Source organism: Natrix helvetica (assembly GCF_964273705.1).
Source record: "Natrix helvetica genome assembly, chromosome: 7".
In the NCBI taxonomy this organism is placed as follows: domain Eukaryota; kingdom Metazoa; phylum Chordata; class Lepidosauria; order Squamata; family Natricidae; genus Natrix; species Natrix helvetica.
The window spans coordinates 17,292,925-17,317,822 of record NC_138558.1 but is presented as its reverse complement, the minus strand read 5'-3'; the positions used below and the strand labels follow the sequence as shown (position 1 = coordinate 17,317,822).

Genomic DNA, 24,898 nt, shown 5'->3' with positions numbered 1-24,898 from the left:
AAGAGCTTGTTAATTACTGTATAAGAAATACTAATGATCTGATGGTCATTTCGATAAATCCTTTCTTAGTGCGCACCTAGAAGCCAAGAAGAACATAAGTGCCAAATTTCAAGTTTGTAAGTTTTACGATTCTGGAGATTTCGTGATGATGTGTGAGTGGTATTTCACTTTTATATATATATATATAGATGCACAATTTTTAAAAATGGATTTTCCACTGTAGCTACAGTAGAAGCATGTTTGGTTACTAAATTCCCTTCCCTGAATTGAGTTTAGGGAAAACTCATCCACTGCCCCAGAACAATATGAGTTACAAAGGGAACAGAACAGAATAAAAGAGTTGGAAGGAATATTATAGATCATCCAGTCCAACCCCCTGCTCAAGCAGGAGACCCTATACCGGGGTATCAAACTCGATTCCATTGAGGGCCGCATCAGGGTTGTGTTTGACCTTGGGGGGCTGGGGTGGGTGTGGCCAAATTAGGCGTGGCCTGCTCAATGTCACTCATGTCAGTTGCACCTGTGGCAGCCCAAGCACTCTGCCAGCAAAAACAGGTTCCTGAGCTCCGTTTCTGGCTATGAAGACCCCCCTGCAACCCACTGCCAGTGAAAATGGAGCTCTGCATTCATTGGCAGAGGGTTGCAGAAGGCAGAAGGCTGTCGCAGGTGGAAACAGAGCTCCGGAGCCCCTTTTCGCTGACAGAGGGTTGCAGGAGGCCGTCATAACTGGAAACAGATCTCAGGAGCCTGTTTTTGATGGCAGAGGGTTGCAGGAGGCCGTCATAGCTGGAAACAGAGCTCGGGAGCCCATTTTTGCTGGCAGATGCACCGCAGGCCGGCCCCTAACTATTTTCAGGGTGGTCCAGCAGGCCAGATCTAAGCACCCCATGGGCCTGATCTGGGCCCTGGGCCTTGAGTTTGACACCCCTGCCCTATACCATTTCTGACAAGTGGCTGTTTAATCTCCTCTTGAAAGCCTCCAGTGATGAAGCAGCCACAACGTTTGAAGGCAAGCTGTTCCATTTGTTGATTGTTCCCACTATCAAAAAATTATCCTTATTTGTTTGGCCCTTCAGATGCTTTGGAAAATTGGTTGTCCCCCTCCTTTTTGTGACAGCCTCTCAAATGTTGGAATATGGCTATCATGTCAGCCCTGGTCTTTCTCTTCACTAGACTAGACATGCCCAGTTCCTGCAACTGTTCTTCATATGTTTTAGCCTCCAGTCCCCTAATCGTCTTTGTTGCTCTTCTCTGCACTCTTTCTAGAGTCTCAACACTTTTTTATACTGTGACCAAAACTGGATGCAATATTCTAAATGTGGCCCTTATTAAGGCTTTATAGAATGGCAGTGGCCATTCTTTAAATAACATCAGATTCTTAATAGGATATATTCAGCAGGGGTGGGTTCCAGCAGAGACTACTGCCAGTTTGCTCAGGGACACGGCACATGCAAAAATGCTTGATGTGCACTCCACGCACATAGTACAACTAAAATTACTCTGAGTATGCACAGAACCAAAAAACAAGATGGCGCCACCTAGGCCCTGCTGGGAGAACTGGTTTGGAGGTATGTCAAGCCTGGATTGCTGCCGGTTCCAGCGACCCAGGCCGCCAAGCTACTACCAATTTGGCCAAACCGGTCCGGTAGGAACCCATCACTGATGCAACCATCATAAATACCTGCCATTTGTCAAACATCCAAATTCTGATCACATGACCATGAGGATACTGCAATGGTCATAAGTGTGAAAAACCTTCATAAGTCGCGGTTTTTCAGTGCCATTGTAACTTTAAACGATCACTAAATAAACTGTTGTAAGTTGAGGCCTTCCTGTATTTTTTTTTGAAAACCTGATTATTAACAGGTAAAAATCAGTAATTATTCAGAACAAAACAGCTGCACTACATACTGCACAAGAAGGAAAACTTCAGGAGTAATAAAACAGATGTTCCCATGTCACTTTTAACACATTGGTTGTTTCTGAGAAAAGATAAGGGATCGGCCTATTATAAAACAGCAGGAATATCAGAATTAGCATTTAAATAGATTGATCTAAATCATTTCAGTAATTTGGGCGACCAATCTGTCAGGTAGGTTGACATTATTGAGCACAAATGTTGTTCTTGTGAAGATCTTGGTTATGACATTAAAAAAAATCCCCATTTTTAGCAATGGGAGCTAACTAGGTGATTTTGGACCAGTCACTTTCAACTCTCTTACCTGGGGGAAATTTGGAGGTGGGAATTCTATATAAGCTACCTTAAGTTCTTGAGGAAAAAATCTAAATGCAAATCTATTAAATAGGGCAGGGGTGTCCAAACTTGGGAACTTTAAGACTTGTGGACTTCAACTCCCAGAATTCCCCAGCCAGTCCACAAGTCTTAAAGTTCCCAAGTTTGGACACCCCTGAAATAGGGCAGTTGTGGAGATCCAATATTGAGAAATTCTGGACAAGTAGTTTGATATTTATGACACTGGAAATCAGGTTGTAAGTCGTTGCCATCACAATTTAAGACACCTACCCAAACAGATCTTTTTGATTTTGATATTTCTCAGGGTAGTCATTTAGCGAATCACTGCAGTCATTAAGTAAATCCATTGTTATTAAGAGAACCCAAATGGGCGGTTTTGCTGAAATGTGGCAAAACACACCTGAAACTGGCAAAAACTGTTACAAAGTGTAGGCGTGTGACATAAAGACAAACTAGTCAGCAAGTGCCTAAATGTAGGTGGGTGTTTGAGTAGATGGGTACAACATTTTATGACGAATAGAATTCCTTTATAGATCATAAAGTACTCATTCTGAGGTTGTTGTAACTCTGAAAGTTCATAAAATACAGGTGGATACAGAGGTTCCATTGAGTAGTATTTAGGATTCCTAAGCAGTAATTATCTCATTCCCTCCTTATACAAGCCATGGTTTCCTTAATTGTGGTATACTACAGAAAGAAAAGTAGAAAAATTGCAGCATAGTGGCCTATGGGTGCAGATGCTCACCTCCCACTTAGAAGGCTGACAGTTCAAATAAAAAATATCTGCTGTGAACTCTACATGGTGTCAGGAAGGGCATCTGGACAGTAAATTCTCAGCTTGATCCAATTGCCCTGATTCTACTCTAAATTAAGGAATTACAGGGTCATAGAAAGGGAGGTTTTTAATACTTCGTAACATTAATTTTAATAAAATTGTGCTAAATCATAAAAACATTGCTGAGTTCATACAGTACACTTGCTATAACCACAAAATAGCATAATGGATAAAGTCCAATATCATATTTATGTCACCTTTCCTCCCCTTACATGAAGTTACTAAATGAGAATCTCTCTGAATTACTTCATGTAAGGGAAGGAATTACTTCTATTCTGATATCCAAGCAGAATTTTTTCCCATGACATATTATGATCAAACAACTATGTTACCTTTAAAGACTCTAGTTATTGTTTTATAAGTGAGCAAACACGTAATCTTTTAGCTACTTGGATGAATCCATTACACCAGACTAGCGGTGGGATTCGCTTACCTTCCCTAGTAAAGGTAAAGATTCCCCTCACACATATGTGCTAGTCGTTCCTGACTTTAGGGGATGGTGCTCATCTCCATTTTAAAACTGAAAAGCCAGCGCTGTCCGAAGACGTCTCCGTGGTCATGTGGCCAGCATGACTAAATGCCGAAGACACAAGGAACGCTGTTACCTTCCCACCAAAGGTGGTTCCTATTTTTCTACTTGTATTTTTACAGGCTTTCGAACAGCTAGGTTGGCAGAACCTGGGACAGGTAAGGCGAGATCACTCCGTTACGTGAAGCTAGGGATTTGAACTGCCAAACTGCCGACCTTTCTGACAAGCTCAGCATCTTAGCCACTGAGCCACCACTTCCCTATACCTTCCCTACCGGTTGCAAATGTGAGCGCAGGCCAGGGGTGTGTTCCTGCCAGTTCTAACCTCTTCTATAGAAGAGGTTCCACAAATCTACAGTGCCGTTTAGAACTGGTTCCAGCTCCCTCCCCCTTGACCGCCCGCACATCATCAAAATGAAGAGCGAGAGGAGGAATTCTGGTACTTGAAGTCCACAAGTCTTAAATCTGTCAAGTTTGAACACCCCTGGGGTTTGTTTCTAAAGGGTTAGGGGTGCAAGGGTCTTGTAACTTGACAGCTTTAAGAGTTGTGTGCTTCAGATGCCAGAGTTTCTGAGCCAAAATTTTGGATGCTAAGCAAGAGCATTGTTAAGTGAGTTTCTCCACATTTTACAAGTTGGCCATGCCCACCCAGTCACATGGCTGGAAAGCCACTCCCACCTGGTCACATGGCCAGCAGGCCACTCCCACAATGCAGGCCACACCTACAGAAGAGGTTCTAAAAAATTTTGAAACACCACTGGCGCAGGCACACCACCTTCTGCACATGTGCAGTGCTTGCGCATTACATCTGGGTGGGTGGGCGGAGCCCCGCACAGCCGCCGCTACCAATTCGCCCAAATCGGAGAGAACCAGCTGAATACCACCTCTGTACCATATTCTCTGATCATCTATAGTAGGCACAGTAACCAAACTTTTGTTTCACTATCTTTCCAACTGATTCATATGAAATTACCACATGAATTATTTACGGATAATACGGGTCTGGGAGTGTGTTCTAGTAGGGGAATTTCTGCAATCTTCCTCAAAATAGCTCTGTCACATGAGGATTACCAAAAAAACCTAAATGACTACTAAACAGCAGTAATGTATCTCTTTCCTGGCATCAATTGATCCTTTTGTGCCTTATTCCGTCTCACATTTCAACTCTTGAAGATAGTATTGGCTCCTGCCCCATCTCCACACTAACAGAAGCTAATCCTCACTTGACATATGTCACAAGTCTTGTAAACCCTCAGAATGGCTCTATTGTTGACATGCAGTTGCACAGAATTTTAAACTGCACGAACACATCTGAGAGCTCTGGATTCTATTTCTTTTTACATTTCCATTTGGGGGTCACATGCTTGGCTTTTTTTTAAAAAAAGCAGGGGGAAAAAAAAAGGAAAATTCCACTTCTAATGTTTTAAACAAACAAACAAAAATAGAGACCGGGTTCACTTTAGCATTAGGTTTTGAGGTTTTGACAACCTGGAAGTTGGGAAACAAAAATAGATGAGAAAATTAATGCTGGGTATAAGAAGAATTGGGTACAGGCAGATACAACTTGTGGGAGTGGGTGGGAGAAGGCCAAAGAAATGGCAGCTAATGTATCATCTCAGGAGTTTTCAAACTGGTCACTGGGGAATCTTCCAAATGTGGATGAACTGTATTCAGTTGTTTTATTGTTTTCCTGTTTTTAATACCCTCCAACGTTTTGTGGAATTCCTGCATCTTTTAAACTGCAAGGTAAAGATTCCACCGCAAATGTGTGCTAGTCGTTTCCAGCTCTAGGGGCGGTGCTCAGCTCCGTTTCTAAGTCAAAGCGCCAGCGCTGTCCGAAGACGTCTCCATGGTCATGTGGCCAGTATGACTAAACGCCAAAGGTGCAGAGAACCCTGTTATCTTCCCAACAAAGTGGTCCCTATTTTTCTACGTGCATTTTTATGTGCTTTCGGACTGCTAGGTTGTCAGAAGCTGGGACAAGTAACAGGAGCTCACTCCGTTATGCAGCGCTAGGGATTCGAACCGCTGAACTGCCGACCTTCTGATCGACAAGCTCAATGTCTTAGCCACTGAACCACCACGTCCCTAAACTGTACAAACCAATAAATAAATCAGGATGGGGAAGTGCAAACGGTGCATAAGGGGTATGTGTGTGTGTGTGGAGAAGGGAGATGGTTGCAGCTATATTAGAGGGGAAAGATTTTGGAATAGAGCTGTTACCAGACTCCTTCAGTGGTGTGAAGGAAAGAGATTCAGAAGCTAGCAAAATCACTGAAAATCATAACTCTGTTGTGATTGGTGTCTCCGCTGACAGGGTCATAGTGCTGTTAAACTTGGTGTGTGTGTACCAACAAGATTGGCTAAAATATACCCAAATTTGAAACCGACCTGTTGGAAATGTAAAAAAGAACAAGGGACCTTCTATCATATGTGGTGGTCTTGCCCGGAATCAGAAAAATATTGGAAAGAAATTTGGAAATGGGTGCAAGAAATCACGAGAGAACAAATAAAATATAAACCCGAAACCTTCTTCCTGGGAATAATCAAAGGGAAATACACAAAAAAAAACCCAAATATTTACTAACACATCTTCTAACTACAGCTAGAATTGCTTTCGCTCAATACTGGAAACAAACTACTACCCCCCCCCCCCCCCGGATGAATTAATGATAGAAAAAACACTGGACTGCGCAGAGATGGACAAATTAATTCTAAAATTAAAAGATAAAGAGGAATTGGATTATTATGAAATCTGGAATAATTGGTATGAATGGTTAGAAAACAAGGAAAATAATTAAGCCAAAAACAATATATATAAATATGTATAGAACTGTGTATAAAAGTATGTAAATATAGAAGCGGAATATTATAAACATGTATAGATAAGATGATATAACAAGGTACAAATGTTAACATAATGACTGTAATATATGGTCAAAAGAGAAAAACATGTATAGATAAGACGATATGACAATGTACAAAATGTTGACATAACGACTGTAACATATGCTGAAAAGAGAAAAACAATAAACATTACTAGGCAAAAAAAACAAAAAAACAACTTGGGATGTGTGTGTGTGTATATATCCCAGACTCCTGATTTTACAAGGATGAAGCAATGAGGGATACTTGGGGTTTTACAGAAAAAAGATTGTGGGGTAATAACTGTGGATGACATCTATACAGGGCCATGGAGGAGAATTCATAGCTTGCTAGATACTGTTGAACTGTAACTCCAACTCTTCATTATCACACTAGGCCGAGATGCTGAGCGTTGTAGTTCAACAACATTTACAATGCCACACATACTTTACTCTAGACCTAACTGCTGGGTTCACTCATTACACTAATCTGTAATGGGATCTGTTATTGATTTCAACATTCTGCCATCTATCAACCTGGTATTATAGAATTGCTGTTGTTTTTTAAAAAAACTATAATATACGACTTAGGGTGGCATATAACAAATCAGTTATATATTATATGTATCCAGGCAATACCTGATTGATAGGCTGGCTGATGCAGTAGCTATTTAGCGGAAAAGAAGGAAAAGCAATAGGCTTCCCAATGCTGGCAAAATCATTTAAGGCAGTGCTGTTAGGAAGATGGGCAAATCCAATCGCTTCACAATTCTGGCTTTGTGAAGGTTAACAGTTTCCTCCAGTGACAAACAGTGGGCAATGCAGAACAAAGGAAGTTTACGTATAATGCCTCCCCTACTGTATTTCCATAAGGCTGTGCAAGGCAAGGAGATCAGCAACAAAAAGATTTATAAATATATAACTCGCACAAATCCTTTCCATTGTAGTAATATATTGCCATCCTGTAGTTTTTTATCAGCTGCACCCGATGTCTGCACATGTTTGGAATTCATCTCTCTCTCTCCCCCCCCCTCTCTCTCTCGTTTTGGATGGCAAGTAGAGCCCTGCTTTCATTTTTAAAAAAAAGGAGGGACAGATTGGAAATTTCCATAGAAGACAGAAAGCCTGCAACGATGTTTATGCAACTCACATCACGGGCTGAAAAGGGGAAGAAATACGGAGCTCAACTATAGAACGCATTCTTAATGAAGGCTGGAGAAGGATAATAAACCGGCATTCTAAACCACAGGTTTCCATTCTGCAGTGGATTAGCAGTATGTCTGTCGAAGAAGAAGTGCATTTTCTTTTTGACTGAATACACCAGACTGGCATTGTTGTATTGGGAAGATATGAGTGCCATTTGGCCAGTGAGCACAAAAGTGGATGGAGGAAGGGGGAAAAAAAGCAGATTATTATCTTTCTTACGGGTAGGCACACTGGGGAGATTTTGCAGAGTGCGGAGACGCCTGTCAAGAAGACAAGGGATGAAAGAAGAAAAGCCATCTGTCACTGGCAGAAACTCCAGAACTTCTGAATATTTGGAAGTGTCTAACAATTTATCAGTGTTTTCTTCTGTCATTCTTTTTTAAACCAGGCTAAAGGGAAGACAATTTGACACAACCAAATTGGCAATGCTGCCACTTTACAAGGCCCTCTCATTTGTAACAAATAAATAAAAGAAAGTGAAAATTCTCCCAATTATTTGAAAATGAAGACCTCTCGGTTTAACAGAACGAAACTATTCCCCCCTCCCCCATGGAAGAGTTTTCTGTATTTCCAATCTCTCTCTCTCTCTCTCTCTCTCTCCCTCTCTCTCTGTCTGTCTCTGTCTCTCTTTCTTTCTGATGTGACAAGATTAAGAACGCCTATCATACAGGGCCTATGACAGTGATGGCTAACCTTTTTGCCATCATGTGCCAAAAGTGGGGGGAGTGTGGGGGACCAGAAGGCCTGTTTTTCGCTCTCCCCAGGCTCCAGGGTCTTTCTAGGAGCCTGGGGAGGGCGAAAACAGCCTTCCCCCCCCCGGAGGCCGAAAACTGCCAGTTTCCTCACTTCTGCTGGGCCCAGAAGGCCCAAAAAGCCAGAGCTGACCTCCATGCCCACCAATATGGCTCTACGTGCCACCAGTCTCACATGTACCATAGGTTCCCCATCATGGGTCTATGACAAAGCCTGAAGCTTACCGTATTTTTTGGAGTATAAGATGCACCTTTTTTCCTCAAAAAAGAGGCTGAAAATCTGGGTGCGTCTTATATATCGAATACAGCATTTTTTGCCTCCAGAATCCCCACCCCCCCTTCACCAAAATGGCCATACATACCCTTATGGAGGCTTTCAGAGAGCTCCTGGGGGCTGGGGAGGGCAGAAATGAGCAAAACACCAGGCCATTTTTTGCCCCCACCCCACCCCCAGCAGCACTCTATAAGCCTCCATAAGGCTATGCATGCAATTTTTTTTAATGAAAAACGGGCCCGTTTTCACGAAAAACGGGCTGTTGTTTACTCATTTTTGCCCCCCCAACCCCTCCAGGAGCATTCTGCAAGCCCCCCCCCCCCCCAACCAGCAAATGCTGGCTGAGGAATTCCGGGAGTTGAAGTCCCGACATCTTCAAGTTGCCAAGGTTGAGAAACACTGTTCTAAGTTGAAAACTTTGCAGCTTTGCCTGTTAAACTTGTTCCATATTGCATTTATTGCAAGTAGAATATGGTGACAACTTAGGCCAGATAGTAAACCCTCTTGTTTATAATGTGCTTTGTTCTAAATATTATTGTATATCATGAGTACTTGCTTGAGATATTAAGTACTTCACTACCACAATATGGTCTACATTACTTTCACCATATTATTATTGTGTTCTGATTTCCAACTCTAAGTATCCCTCTTGAGTATGAATTTATAACAGTGTGGAATCACAATGAAGAGTGTTGTGTTGCATCTAACTGCAATGCAGTTCTCCCTCAAACACAACGTAATGTCAAATTCTCCATCCCGGACTTGACATATCAGCATGCTGAAACCCTTAATTATCTTTTCAAGACAATTTCTTTCAACACTGTCTCCCTGATTCCCAGTTTCACATTTTATAAAACTCATTCTTATCTTGTCTTATAGTTTATAGTTTATAGTTTATTTAATTTATAGACCGCCCCTTCTCCCCGTAGGGACTCGGGGCGGTGTACAGACCATTCATAATCAAAACAATAAAAATGACATAAGACATAAGACATGAAACATAAACAACTCACACACACGGTCTGTTATAAAATCCCAAAACCAATTTAAATATTAAGAACAATTTTAAAACCCGTTAAAACCCCAATATAAAATTTAAAAAGCCATCCAGGAAGGTTTGAATAGATGTTAAATACAGTTACGATTATGGTTGTAATTAGGCCAGACCTGCTGCTCGAAACAGGTGGGTCTTGAGTTTCTTGCGGAAGGAGCGGAGATCAGAGGTGGTTCTAATATCGGGGGGGAGGTCGTTCCAGAGGGTTGGGCCCATCACAGAGAAGGCCCTACTCCTAGGCACCGCCCGCCCGCACTGTTTAGCGGATGGTACCCGGAGGAGGCCCTCTCTGTGAGAGCGGATTGGTTGCAGGGATGTATGGGGTAGAATGTGATCCCGCAAATAACTAGGTCCCGAGCCATGGAGCGCTTGTTCATTCATGGAGCGCTTGTTCATTCAAGTCTGTCGGTCTATTCTTAAGTCACTATTATTAAGAGCCCTGGGGGCGCAGTGGTTAGAATGCAGTATTGCAGGCTAATTCTGCTGACTGCCAACAGTTTGGCAGTTCAACTCTCACTGGCTCAAGTTTGACTCAGCCATCCATCCTTCTGAGGTCAGTAAAATGAGAGGACCCAGATTGTTGGGTTACTGACTCGGCAAACCGCTTAGAGAAGGCTGTGAAGCACTGTGAAGCGGTACATATAAGTCTAAGTGCTATTGCATTCTATTGCCTTCTACCACTCCAATACACTACTGTGCTGCAATACAGTATTACATTACTTATTTGCTTACTTGCTTATTTATTTGCTTAGGGCAAAAGAGGAGGAGGAGGAGGAGGAGGAGGAGGAGGAGGAGGAGGAGGAGGAGGAGGAGGAGGAGGACTAGGAGGAGGAGGAGAAAGGTCAAAGGCATATAAATGACATTTAACATTAAACAGAGAATAATAGTGAAATAAAAGAAGATAATAATACCTGAAATTATTCAATAGCTAATTGAAATATTTAAATATTTGGGAATCTACTTTCAATCTTTACATAGGAGGTATCAATCTTATGGTTTTTCATCCTGCCATTTAAAATATTGGAAAAAATAGTATTTTGGAGTGAGTCATTGGTTCTACTAATCTTATACCAATAATTTTGTATAAGTGTTCTGGTAATCTAGTACCAAGTCAATCTAGACTTGCTCATCATGGAAAAATGGTACAAGATATATCCCACTGTGGCTTGGCCCTGAAAAATTCTTAATAGATAATAACTCTAACCCTTACAAAATTCATTGATTTGGTTGTGCAGAAAAACAGATTTAAAGTCTTGGACTATTGCAATATAGACTTCTTTTTCAAGTTTTCTTTTACACCTTTATTATATCTTCCTTCCTTCCTTCCTTCCTTCCTTCCTTCCTTCCTTCCTTCCTTCCTTCCTTCTTGTCTGCCTGCCTTTTCCTCACAGAAGATTTTTTCCCCCCATCAAAGCTAAATATCTTACCCTCTAGATCAGTGCCTTCCAAGCTTTTTCCTTCATCATCCCAAATTGCTTATCAGGAAGTCCTTTTTATCCAATGCAGGTAAAACACTTGAAGTCCATTTAAATGTTCCTGTGGTGACTGGGCAATGGTTTGTGTGTTGTTACCCAAAGAAAAACCACTTTTATCCAAATTGGGACAATTTGCCCAGGTTTGGGAAGCACTGCTCCAAATACTAGAAAGGAACTATAATTCTAAGTTCTGAGTCCCACTCGCTCAACAGTTGTCCATGCCCAGATGAAACTACTCAAACAGTTGCTCATGTACTATTGAAGTGATAGTTGGCACTAATAGTTCCTTTCTTGATGCCTAAATTCTGTATTATTGCCATTACCATAACAGAACAACAGAGTTGGAAGGGACTTTGGATGTCTTCTAGCCCAAACTCCTGTTCAGGCAGGAAGCCCTGTACTATTTCAGACAAATGGTTGTCCAATCGCTTCTTTAAAACTTCAGTGTTGGAGCATTCCCAACTTCTGGAAGCAAGTTGTTCCACTGATTAGAAAGCACTAAGCTTGAATTTGGCTTTAATGGTTTTTTTCTTCTTCTCACAATCAAATGAGCCTGTGCTCCTACAGCAAAAATGCAATTATTACCATTGTGAAATCCAACACAACTTGTTTTCCAACAGAAGATGGCTTCACACAATTCCCAGTGTTAGAATTTGCTGAGCAGAAACAAAACTGTCAAGGCAGTATCTTCTTTTTGTATTCCCCAGGATGGGAAAGCTCTACATAAATATCCATTCTCCATAACAAATGCTTGTTTGTTCACAAACACAATTAATCTTTCAACAGAAAGAACACTGAAAATGTTGATCCCGACTGCTAGGGAATGTTACCAATGCTGGTATTGTCAGAAGCACAGTGGGCTAGCTGTTGCCACCATTCTGTGCTGCATATATATTTTTCCCGAAATAGAAATAAGTTGCCAGAACTGAGTTTTACACACCAGTTCGGTAATCAATTCAGCTCAAGCAAAACAAGAGGAGTCTAGCAGTACTAGTATATCTAACTGGCAAGTGATTTCTTTTCCTTCCCCAACAACATGAGATCAAAGGAAAAGTTGAATCTACATTTTGGCCTCCAGAAAGATAAAGGAAAGGGAACAATGCTTAAGAAATACAGAGGATGCACAAATCAACAGAGTCTGGTTTAACAGATTTAATACCAAGAAAGAAACAGAAGAGAAAAAAAATAAGAGAGAAGATTGGATAGTTCATTGAAAAGTTAAGAACTGGAAGAAATTCTTTCATTTCCCTGAAGGCCATATTCCTGGATACTCAGAACAAGCCTTGCCCTTTTTCTTCCCACAGTTGCTGTTTTATTAAACTGTTGTCATGTAACTTGACTACCTGTATCATAGCTTCCTGCTGGGTCGACCGCAGGTCCCCATCGATGTCTTTGCTTCTAGCACTTGAGCTTCTCGGGGGAGAAATCACTCATAAATTTATAAAACACACTCTTGCACACCACAAACGGATGTTCCTAAAAGCGGTTGCTATGCTCACACAAACCTACTGTCACAACAGTCACTATACTGCATGCCTTGCTGCCTGTGTTATTAAGAAACAGAGATTAATACAATTTCCCAGTTGCATTATCGGAAAGCAGTAATTAGCTAGGAAGCCTACACAAACCAGTGGTGGGATTCAAAATATTTTACTACCGGTTCTGTGGGCATGTCTTGGTGGCGTGGCTTGGCTTGGTGAACATGGCAGGGGAAGGTTACTGCAAAATCCCCGTTCCCTCCCAATCAGCTGGGACTCAGGAGGCAGAGAATAGATGGGAGTGGGGCCAGTCAGAGGTGGTATTTACCGGTTCTCCTAACTACTCAAAATTTCTGCTACTGGTTCTCCAAAACTAGTCAGAACCTGTTGAATACCACCTTTGACACAAACACACCAAAAGAAAGCCAGGGCAAATATGAGAGCTCTATCAATGTAATTAACAAAACCAATGCAATCTTTTTAGGGTGATACATTCTGCTTCCTTAAAAAGAATAATGTTTCTGCATTATTGACATTGATGGCTTTGTTTGCTGTTTAATTAATTTATCTTCATTTCTCCTTAGTCTGCTTTGACCTGCTCAAGCATAGAACCTGACATCATTCTCACAACTGAACACCATTTTGTTAGCTAGTTGGTTAAATATATCAAGATCATTTTGAAGCTTGAACTTCTAGTGCATTAGCAATTCCCCAGCTTTGTGTCATCTACAAGTTTATAAGCATCCATTCTATTCCTTCATGTTGAAAACTGTTGGGCCTAGAATAGAACACGGAGCTATCCCAATACATATCTCCCTCTGTGTTAATACAGATCCTTTAAGAAATCCCAAAGGTGCTTTTTCAAGAGGCAACTGGACTTTCTGGTTTTTCCTTGAAGATGTTTTGCTTCTCATCAGAGCTGAAGAAGCTTCTTGGAGGAGAAGCAAAATGTCTTCAAAGAAAAACCAGAAAGTCTAGTTGCCTCTTGGAAAAGCACCTTTGGGATCACCATGACCTGGATGCAGGGGTGAAATCCTCCCGGCCGAACCAGTAGGGACGATTGCCGTTGGTTCTGTGAACCGGTAGTTAAAAAAAAAGCTTCCAAGGATCGCGAAGCTCAGCTGTGACCTATGCAATCGTCAGAAGCTTTTCCACTCCACTTTTTAAAGCACTTTTTTTCCTGCCTATTTCTCCAAACTGGCAGGGAAAAAAAGCTTTAAAAAGTGAGAAAAGTTGGCCACATGACCCCACCAAGCCACGCCTGCAGAACCAGTGGTATATTTTTTTTTTAGATTTCACCACTGCCTGGATGACTGAGAATCTCCATAGATCCTTTAAGACCCACATTTGGTTATGGTTGTTTAGCCAACTGTGAGTTCACTATCATGATATATTTCAATTGATCAAGAAGAGACTGTGGTCTGTTTTATCAAATACCTTACCAATGTCTATATATCCCAAAGGTGCTTTTTCAAGAGGCAAGTGGACTTTCTGGTTTTTCTTTGAAGACGTTTCACTTCTCATCCAAGAAGCTTCTTCAGCTGAAGCTTCTTGGATGAGAAGCAAAGTATCTTCAAAGAAAACCAGAAAGAAAACCAGTTGCCTCTTGAAAAAACACCTCTGGGACAACCATGACCTGGATGACTGAGAATCTCCATAGACAATGTCTACATACATAGCTTTCTGTTGGTTCACTAATCTAGTCGCATTGTTAAAGACACTAAAAAGATTTGACCTCTTTTTAACATACTAATATCTAGTAATCATCATGTTTATTTCTAAGTGCTTGCAAAACCCACTGTTGTTTTCCCTGGGAGTTTCTAAGACATACATGTCAAGTTGATTGGTCTAAATCAGGCATGTCCAAAGTGCGGCCCGGGGGCCAAATGTGGCCCTTTTTCAAATTTCAAGCGGCCTGCAGCCTCTTCTCCCCACTGGAGTTATTTGTTTAGTCTTTCATAAAATACTGTATTTTTCGAAGTATAAAGATGCATCTTTTTCCCCTCAAAAAAGAGGCTAAAAATCTGGGTGCATCTTATACACTGAATACAGCATTTTTTGCCTCCCAAAACTCTGCCCCCTTCACCAAAATGGCTGTGCATAGCCTTTAGGAGGTTTTCAGAGTGCTCCTGGGGGCTTTGGAGGGCATAAATGAGCAAAAAACGGGCCATTTTTTGCTCAACTTTACCCCCTCCTAGCCCCCAGGAGCACTCTAGAAGCCTCTTAAAGGCTATTCATGCCCTTTAAAAAATAAGCCCATTTTTGTGGGAGAGTGCAAAAACTTTTTTTTTAATTTGCCTCTTCAAAATCTTGGTGCATCTTATACTCTGAAAAATACGGTAGTTAATTCGCATTTAATGTTAAGGGTTCAAAGAATGTCAGGCTGAATGATCGGCCCCACACATTTTCACCTCACCAAATCTGGCCCTCCTCGCAAAAAGTTTGGACACCCCTGGTCTAAATGATATAGGTCCACTTTTTCGGCTTTCTAAAATACTGGAAAAGTATTGGGTCTTTTCCAGTCTCCCGGCGCTTCCTCTATGTGCCAGTATTTCTGGAAAAAATTCAGTCAATGTCTTTGAGATGACATCCTCCAATTCCTTTAACACCCTGGAATGTAATACATTAGTCCAAGAGTCCTGAATTTGTTCAGAGCAGGTAGGTGTTTTCTCACCAATTCTTCAGCTATTTTGATCCACATTTCTCTGATGCTGCCCACAGTGCCACTTCTGACAATACGGGCTGCTTTTTTCTTTTGTGAAAAGAGGGATGCAAGATAGGAATGAAACAATTCAACATTCTCCCTGTTGACTGTCACCATCTTGCCATCCTCCACAATCATTAGGTCAACAGTTTCCTTTGTTTTTCTCTTGTTACGGACAAAATAAAAGACACCTTTTTTTGGAGTGGGATGGGATTGGTATTCATAGCAAGTCTTAGTATGTGTTGTGGCCTGCCAGGAGCCAGTGGAGCTGGCAGCAGAGTTGGACAGTGAGGAGCTTGGGAGGAATATGGGGCAGTCCTGGAGGCCGGGGAAGGCTTGGACAAGGGCTGTGCCTCGGAGGCAGAGATGGGGCCAAGACCGTCTGGCAGTTCTCAGCTGCCCTCGGAGCTAGACAGCAGTGAGGCAGAGGAATAGCTGCAGCCTGTTCCCAGTAAGCATATGCACAGACTTGCAAGAAGAAAAGAACAGCTAAGAAATCAGGGTCGACTTGGGAGTAAAGCCACAGGTGGCCAGTGAATGGCCTCTCCCATAGGAAATAAAAGATGAGCGAAAGGGGAGTGGGCTTTTGTAGGAAACAATTGGTTCATTTGTTCATTCATTCATTTTAGGAGTGTGAAGATCTGTCCATGAATCTCAGAGTCTGTGCCAAGTCTTTTCTTGCACTACACTAATATTTATTGTCAGGCCTGTAGTTATGTTCTTTTTAGGATCTTTGGCCTGCCATACTTTCTTATATTTTTCTATGCTGTTTCATTAGTGTAGTAGTTGGGAGGGGGGAATAGAAAGGAGTAGGATTGTAGAATGTATTGTTGACATTCTTTTATAGAAGCTCAAGGTCATCTTTTGTCTCCGCGCCTCGACACCTGACCGGAAGCAGAGGGGTGTAGATGCCAGCATGGAAGATGATGATTGGAACATGTGATGTATTTGTGGGTGTGGGGATAGATCATGAACTTTCAACTGGGTGGAATTCCAGGATGCAGATCAGAGTTGGAATTCCATAGCCGTGCTAACTTGCTTGTTATGAATAAATGGGAACTTTAAGGAAGATTCTGCCTTGGACAATGATTTATTTCATACATGGTATTTAGAACGCTAACATTTATATGGCAGCTTTCCAAGCTAGATAAGGTCTGTGGTCATAAATTCACCTTCGAAAGACTGTCTACTAGGCCATTGCTGAATGGGAATGAGAGGAATTCACATTTATTTAATAAAAGGGTTTTGTTGGGACCGGGAATCTGCTCCGTGGTTTTTGGGGAAGCCTAGGTCAGAACAGTATGCTCCTAACCCTCCTAATTCCATCCTTATAGATTTGGGCTGTTTCCTTATATTCTGCTTTTGTTATAGGCTGTCTTTATCTTTTTAAAACTTCTCCTTTTTGTTTCTTAATTTATGACCTTCACATGGATTAGAGAACAAATGAAAGTATACAATATCATCAAGGGAATAAAAGAATGAAAATGGGCTGGTCACATAGCAAGAAGAACTTATGGCAAGTGGGATCAAGGTAGTCATCCATAAAAATATGGATAAAAATATGGTGGGTTATTCAAAATATGTTGAAAAAGAGGATAAAGTTTACACCCCAGTTGTTTTTGTTAGGTATAGTTTCAGACTGTACTGTTATAGAGACTAATCTGATTTTGAACCTAACGACTGCAGCAAGATTGTTGGTGGCGCAATACTGGAAGAAGGAAGAGTTGCCTACCATCCAAGAATGGACGTTAAAAGTAGTAAACATAGCAGAGATGGCCAAAATTTCAGCGCATTTGAAAGATCATTCGGATGAGAAGTACAAGCTGGATTGGACAAGATGGATTGACTATATTCAAAATAAATACCGGACTAAAAAATTTCAGTTAGCGTATGAATGAAGGCATAAAGGACATTACAATTTATTCAAAACTTGTTTAATAAAGGGGGAGTTAAAGCACAAGTATAGTAATATGTTAAAATTAGTTAGCTTATCTTAGCGTATGGTTGTTAAATGTTTATACCTTGTACTTTGCTCTGGGAGGGAGGGGGGAGGGAGGGCGGGAAGAGGGAAGGGGTGATAATTGTAAAAATTTTTGAAAATTTTAATTTAAAAAAAGGTAGTCATAGAGTGGATCCCATTCGATAAAAAGCATCCAGAAAAGAGATCTAAAACAAGACCGATGGATGACATCAGCAAGTATTGCAGGTCCAATTGGCAAAAGAAAGCTCACGACTATATTGGTTAGAAACATGTGGAAGAGGCCTTCATCCTGCAGTGGATAGATAGTGGCTAAAATGATGATTAAGGTAATGATGGGGTCTCAGGTGTCTCCCTTTTTTCCCCTCTATGTAATATTATGTTTTGGCATTAACTATCTCATTTTTCAAAGCTTCTTAACGTTCCTGATCTGTTTTCCCTGCAGAATTTCCATCTGTGAAATCCTGCTTTTGGTTGAAGCAGCTCTCTTGAAAACAAGAGCATTAATCTGGGTAGGCTATAGCACACATCCCTAACAACGTTATTGTCAGGCCTGCAGCCATCTTTTCTGTTGGATCTTTGGCCTGCCATACTTTCTATTATTCTACTATGCATTTTCTATTGTGGAAAAATGGGAGGGGGGATTGTAGGAGTGAGATGCGATATAGCCATAACAAAATTCTTTCTAGAAAACCAAGGTCATCCTTTGTCTTTGCACCTCTGCACCTGACCGGAACTGGATGGGTGGAACTGCCAGCATGGCAGTGGGAGATTGGACCATGTGATGGACTTGTGGGTGTGGGAGCAAGATCTTGAACTTTCAACTAGGTGGGGAAAACTGGGAAGCTTTCAGATTCGGGTTTTCCCAGATGTGCCAACATGGTTCTCTTAATGAATTGGAACTTTGAGCAATACTTTGCCTTGGGTTCTGATTTAAGTTTAGATGCTATTTAGAACCCTGGCAACTATGTTCATTTCTTTTCACCTTATTATGCACACAGACACCTCTCATGCTTGCATTCTGCATTTCCATGCCAGTGTAGTCATACTTTGTATATAATGTGACTCCACCTCCTCTTTCGTTGGGTCTGTTTCTTTTGAATAAGTCACATCCTTCCAATAATGTACTCCAGCCATCAGATCCATCCCACCAAGTTTTAGTGATTCCTACAAGATCATATTTGCCATCATTTAAATATGAGCCAGCAGTGTGCAGCAGCTGGCAAAAAAGCCAACACAGTTCTAGGCTACATAAACAGAGGGATAGAATCAAGATCACGTGAAGTGTTAATACCACTTTATAATGCCTTGGTAAGGCCACACTTGGAATACTGCATTCAGTTTTGGTCACCACGATGTAGAAAAGATGTGGAGACTCTAGAAAGAGTGCAGAGAAGAGCAACAAAGATGATTAGGGGACTGGAGACTAAAACATATGAAGAACGGTTGCAGGAACCGGATATGTCTAGTTTAATGAAAAGAAGGACTAGGGGAGACATGATAGCAGTGTTCTAATATCTCAGGGGTTGCCACAAAGAAGAGGGAGTCAACTATTCTCCAAGGCACCTGAGGGTAGGACAAGAAGCAATGGGTGGAAACTAATCAAGGAGAGAAGCAACTTAGAACTGAGGAGAAATTTCCTGACAGAACAATTAACCAGTGGAACAACTTGCCTTCAGAAGTTGTGAATGCTCCAACAATGGAAGTTTTTAAGAAGATATTGGATAGCCATTTGTACAAAGTGGTGTAGGGTTTCCTGCCTAAGCAGGGGGTTGGACTAGACCTCCAAAGTCCCTTCCAACTCTGTTATTCTTTTCTATTCTGTTCTGTTCTGTTCTATTCTATTCTATTTACTTGGACTTCAAATGATTCTATTTGTTGTCCATTATCTGTGCATTGGTGTCGAGGTATAGAAGCCTTTTACTGATGCCATTCTAAGGTTTCCCTGCTGTATTCTTGACCAGCCTTCCTTTCTTCCTCGCCCTTCCTTCTTGTAAAGTGTCATGCCTTTGATCTTATGTTTTTGGTGTGGGTTTAGGTAATAATCTCCCTTCCCGTACATGTTTAAAGCCCTCCTGATGATTTTAGCTTCAACCATAGCAATCTTTGTGAGGTGTACAATAGGTCATCTCTTGCCCAAAGACCTTCCTGGAGTTAGTGAAGACCATGGTCCAGGAATCAAAAGGTTTTCTTAGTTATACTTTTCACTCAGTCAGCAGTTGACCTCCAGAATCTTCTGCTTCTTTTTTTGACCATGAGCATCAGTTGAAATTAAGGTGAAAACACCAACTGTGCTTCAAACTCTTTGGGATCTCTGTATAACTTCTCTTAGTCTTTAGATATAATTCTTAGCTTTATTTTGCTAGCAATTAGTGGTGATTTAGGTTTTTGCAGCCAAGAACTTGCAACTTTAGATCAGTAGAAGGAGAAAGTTCCCACCACAAGTTGCAGAATAGTTTGTAACTATTTCTCATGTTATTTAAATTACTGTTTTCCCACCAGTGTTGCACTGCGTTGTACCACTATGCAATGAGCAGGAAGGATGGAATCTGAACTTTGCAAATTCTAGTATAAACTACAGATAATCAATGCAGGTAGTAATTTAGATATACTGTATATTAGGTTTCACATTTTTCTAAATATTACAAAATGAATTTTGAAAGTCTGAGCACATGAAAATATGATTCAAAGTACTGCATGTTTCTAAATATATACTTTGAGGAAAATTATATTTGGAAATACATAATTTGAGGCAACCCAATGTTAACACATATTTAAAAAAACAACACAATGTTAACACCTATTTAATGCAGGGGGATGTGTATGTAATGTACATGTGTATATATTTCTGAAGTTACTATATACTCTTATCATTTGTATAAAGACTGCAATGTACGCAGTATGCATTTATTTATATAAAACTATATCCATTGTCACATGGAAGAAAGACACCTGTCAAAAAAGAAAGAAATCAACTGAAAATACTATGATTCTCCCAACTATAGCTATCATGTCAGACAGCAAAGAAAATATGCAGAACAAGGAAATAACATTTGGAAAGTATCAGGAAGATACTTCTCTAATTCACTGAACTATAAAGAAAGGAAGAAAGACATAGCACACTCATACAGGCAAACTTCTATTATTAGAGTCAATCTCAATAAAAGTAGTTTTAGTTGATTTCCCGGTCTGGTTTATCTAGTGGAGTTTTCCCCACTTACCATTGTTAAAAGATAGGAAATGAAAAACATGAAGGCAAGGTACTATAGGATGAATAGTTCCTGGGTGTCACAAGAACAGATGATGAGAACAAGCAACTAATGTAATGATTTTGTAGCTGAGCTATACATCATGAAGCAATAGCTGGGAGCTAATTTCATCAGAAGCCAACCAAAATAACACAAAAGAGTGTGCAGTTTCTGAGTCGCCCAGGACGCTTCATAAACCCAAATCTTAAAAATTAAAAAAAAAAACCTACCCAAAATAAAATAGGAGATTGTTGTGGCCAGCCAGTGGCCAGTGGAACTGACAGCAGATTGGGACAGTGAAGGGGTTGGGGAGAAACATGGGCCAGTCCTGGAGCCTGGGGGAGGCTCTAATGAGGGCTCTGCGTCAGAGGGAGAAGTGGGGCCAGGGAAGTCCGCCTTCGGATTCAGACATCAGTGAGGCAGACGGACAGCTGAAGCCTGTTCCCAGTGTGCGCATGCGCAGAGTTGCCAGACAAAGGGAACAGCTAAGGAACAGGGGTCGACTTGGGAGTAAGGCCACAGGTGGATGGTGAATGGCCCCTCCCATAGGGAATAAAAGAGGAGCGAAAGGGGAGGGGTGTTTGCAGGGGAAAATTAGTTCATTCCTGCATTCTTGCCAAGTATTGCAGCATCTGAAAAATATCGGCTTGGCCACTCTCCAAGCCTGATAAAGGTCGGTAATTGTGAACTATCTTGAAAGACTGTGGGAGAGGAAAGACTTTGCTGGAAAGGAATTCACTGTAAATTAAATAAAAGGGGTTTATCGGGACAAGGACTCGGCTTCGTGCTGTTAGGGAAGCCTAGGTCAGAACAGGGATACGGAAAAGCAGAAAGAATTCCAAGCATGAGGACAAATAAGGCGTCATTCAAAGTTACTCGTAGAAGGAAGCTCTTGACTGGGTACAGAGTTAGAGGTTGATGTTGTTTGTGTTAGATTACACCCAATCACCACAGATAATGAAAAAGATTACCCTTACCTCAAACCATGAAAACTCAATAAGATTCCAACACGCATAGGAGCCTTGATGTAGCAGACAGAGGAAATAAAATAACGGCACAGTCTTTGTATCACCAGTGCTTTGGGAGTACTTTTTCTATTAAATCCATGGATGTCTCTATTTCAGTAACTCTGTTGTGTTTGATTATAGTCATCAGAAGTCTTTTTCCGCTCGGGTTCCAATGAACTCCCAGCTTACTACATGGTCAATAACTCAGGTGTCTTCTGAGGGGTGAAAAGCACTGCATTGAGAGGAAGGTGAGCATGGCAATAGCTTATTGACTGTCCTGAATTTCACAGAGTACCAATATTTTGATGAAACTTCAACTATCAGCCTCCCGTGTTTGTGAGCATGGAGATTTTTCTAGCAGGAACTACCATGTTTCCCTGAAAATAAGACAGGGTTTTATTTTCTTTTGACCCTCGAAATAAGTGCTTGGCCTTATTTTGGGGGAGGTCTTATTATTTTTGAGGTGCAGGAGGCAGTGAGCGTGGTCACCTCATGGCTGCTGTTGTGTTGCAATATTTTCAGGGAGGGCTTATTTTAGCGCATGCACTCAAAAGCCCGATTGGTCTTATTATCTAAGGAGGTCTTATTTTCAGGGAAACAGGGTAAGTTCTAGCAGGAACCTAGCTGTGCAGTTTACTTACCGTAAGCATCAGCAAAAACTGATCCAAAGAAATCTATGCAAAGACCTCTATCCTTTGGCAAGCAGCCATTTTATATTCTTTCATCCTTTCTCACTTTCACAACCGACACTGAAAACAGTACTAGGAAGCAAATGTTTCTGATTCACCAAGAAGTGTGTTCTCCATTCAAACAGTTGTACGTTTAGGATTATAATCCAATTTCAGGATGATCTTTTACTTTCTCCAAAGCCTATAATGACATTTCAGACTTCATTCAACACATCTGTAGGCAGATTATATAAAGCACACATTTTATTTTATTTTTTTGGAACTGACTATAGCAACACAGTTCTGAAATCACAGGATTAAGTCTCTAGAATACAGTACTTGAACCTAAGGTTTTATTGCACAGTTTTAAAAGGTACTAGCTGAAGGATGAGTGCAAAGCACAGTATTATTAAGATAAAGTTACCAGGTTAAATGTGCTCTTTCAGCTGTGATGGCATCCTGTGAAACCTTTCCTAAAGACAGACTTGACATTATATTGTAGAGTTCTAAAATTCACTGTTAGGAAGCCAGGCATTTTGATCTAGGCATAATCCAACTAGTCTTTCTAAGAACGAATGTCTCAGACAGATAAGTTCACTGCAGATTATGCTTTGTATAGGATGCTCACAATATCAGCAGCAGAAACAAAGACAAGTTGAGTAGCTTTTCTGGTTGACATACCGTATTTTTCAGAGTATAAGACGCACCTTTTCCCCCCAAAAAGAGGGTGAAAATCTGGGTGCGTCTTATACACTGAATACAGCATTTTTAGCTCCCGAAACCTCACCCCCTTTGCAAAAATTGGACGTGCATAGCCTTTAGGATGCTTCCAGAGTGGTCCTGGGGGCTGGGGAGGGCAAAAATGAGCAAAAATGGGCCGTTTTTGCTCATTTTTGCCCTCCTCCACAGCCCCCAGGAGCACTCTACAAGCCTCCTAAAGGCTATGAATGCTCTTTTTTTGACAAAAAATGGGCCATTTGGGGGAGGTCTGCAGAGTGCAAAAACTATGCCTCTTCAAAATCTTGGTGCGTCTTATACTCCCAAAAATACGGTAGTACTTGTCTGCTTAAAGCAAATATTTCAGAGACATGTTCAGTTCCCGTACTACATTTTTAAATGTGGTCTACTCATTTTTGTTTAAATGTTGAGCCTGAAGACCAATTAAAACTATATTTTAGATTCATGAAATTCTATTGCCTTAAAAAGGTTATCAACCTAATTCTATACCCCTTTCACATGTTAGCATTCGTCTGAGTATATGGAACTTATAGGAAAAAGGCTACCATATAGCTAGAGGAAATACAACATTATACAGGTAGTCCCCGACTTACGACCACAATTTAGCCCAACATTTATGTTGCTAAGTGAGACATTTGTTAAATGAGTTTTGCCCCATTTTACAACCTTTCTTGCTTCTTGTTGTGCCTTGCCTTTATCCAAAAAGCAAAATGATTATTACACTCTGATTATTACACTCTACCTGAATGCAATTTAATAGATTTCAGTTTATTTATGAGTGTTAATTTTATAGGAGTAATCATAGAGTGTTTCGTTTCTGGATTTCTTAAAAAATACGCATGGCATCATGTTCTTAGTTTATAAAAGCATAAAGTCTTCTTTTCCGATAGCTTCCTTTGTATAATCTGAGCTTGCAACATGCTGTACTTCTCAGACAAAATTCATTCTACCAGGTTATTCTATTATTATGCTAAAATTCATCTTGAAATGCTGTATATCAGATCACTACCATAATCTACTCCCGTTTTTAATCCGCAAACCAAATCCATTTGTTTAAGCACTGCTTAGTAAAACAGCAGTAATCAAAAACCATTTGCATATCACATCCTGCGATTGTAAGTACTTATTGAATACGCTACAATGATTAATTTAATAATTCTGAAAGTTTGGAAAATATAAATCCTATTTAATCTGCATTTATAGAAATACCCTAGAATAATTGTGTTGAATATTCTTTTTTTTTAAACTATGAAAATAATTTTAGAACTTCTTGTCAATGAAGGGAACAAGGTAATTTAAAATAGACAGAGCAATGCCACCTGAACATTGGAGTGACTGCAATGAAATACGAACAATGGTATCAGGGCACCGCATTTAATTACCCTTATTTTCTCACCCTTCTCTCTCTCTCTCTCTCTCTCTCTCTCTCTCTCTCTCTCTCTCTCTCTCTGCTCAGTCTTAAATTTAATCACAATGACTTACATCTTCACTACGCATTCGCTAATGGAAAGTTTTTTTTTTTCATTTTGTTAAATTGTGAGCCGTGCAGAGTTGGTCTGGAGCCAGGCGGCATCAAAATAGAAAATAATAATACTCATAATGATAAATCTCCATATTGACAACATTTCCATCTGCCAATTTATGCAGGCAACCCTTCTTGGGCCCGCACCTATGCTGCAATGTCCTAGGTTCTTGAGAGGACACATGAAGAAGAGTTGCAGGAATTGAGTATTCCCAATCTAGAGAAAAGAAGGAACAGAGGCAGTGGTGGGTTTCAAATTTTTTTAGAACCTCTTCTGTAGGTGTGGCCTGCTTTGTGGGAGTGGCTTGCTGG

The 24,898-nt window shown here is 40.8% G+C and overlaps 1 protein-coding gene across 2 annotated transcripts in view; it reads right to left on the bottom strand.

Moving 5' to 3' along the window:
- GRID2 (glutamate ionotropic receptor delta type subunit 2) overlaps positions 1-24,898 on the bottom strand; it is a gene marked incomplete at its 5' end in the record, with an annotated part of 1,118,477 nt that overhangs the window by 374,380 nt on the left and 719,199 nt on the right. The gene's annotated exons all lie outside the window — the stretch shown is intronic.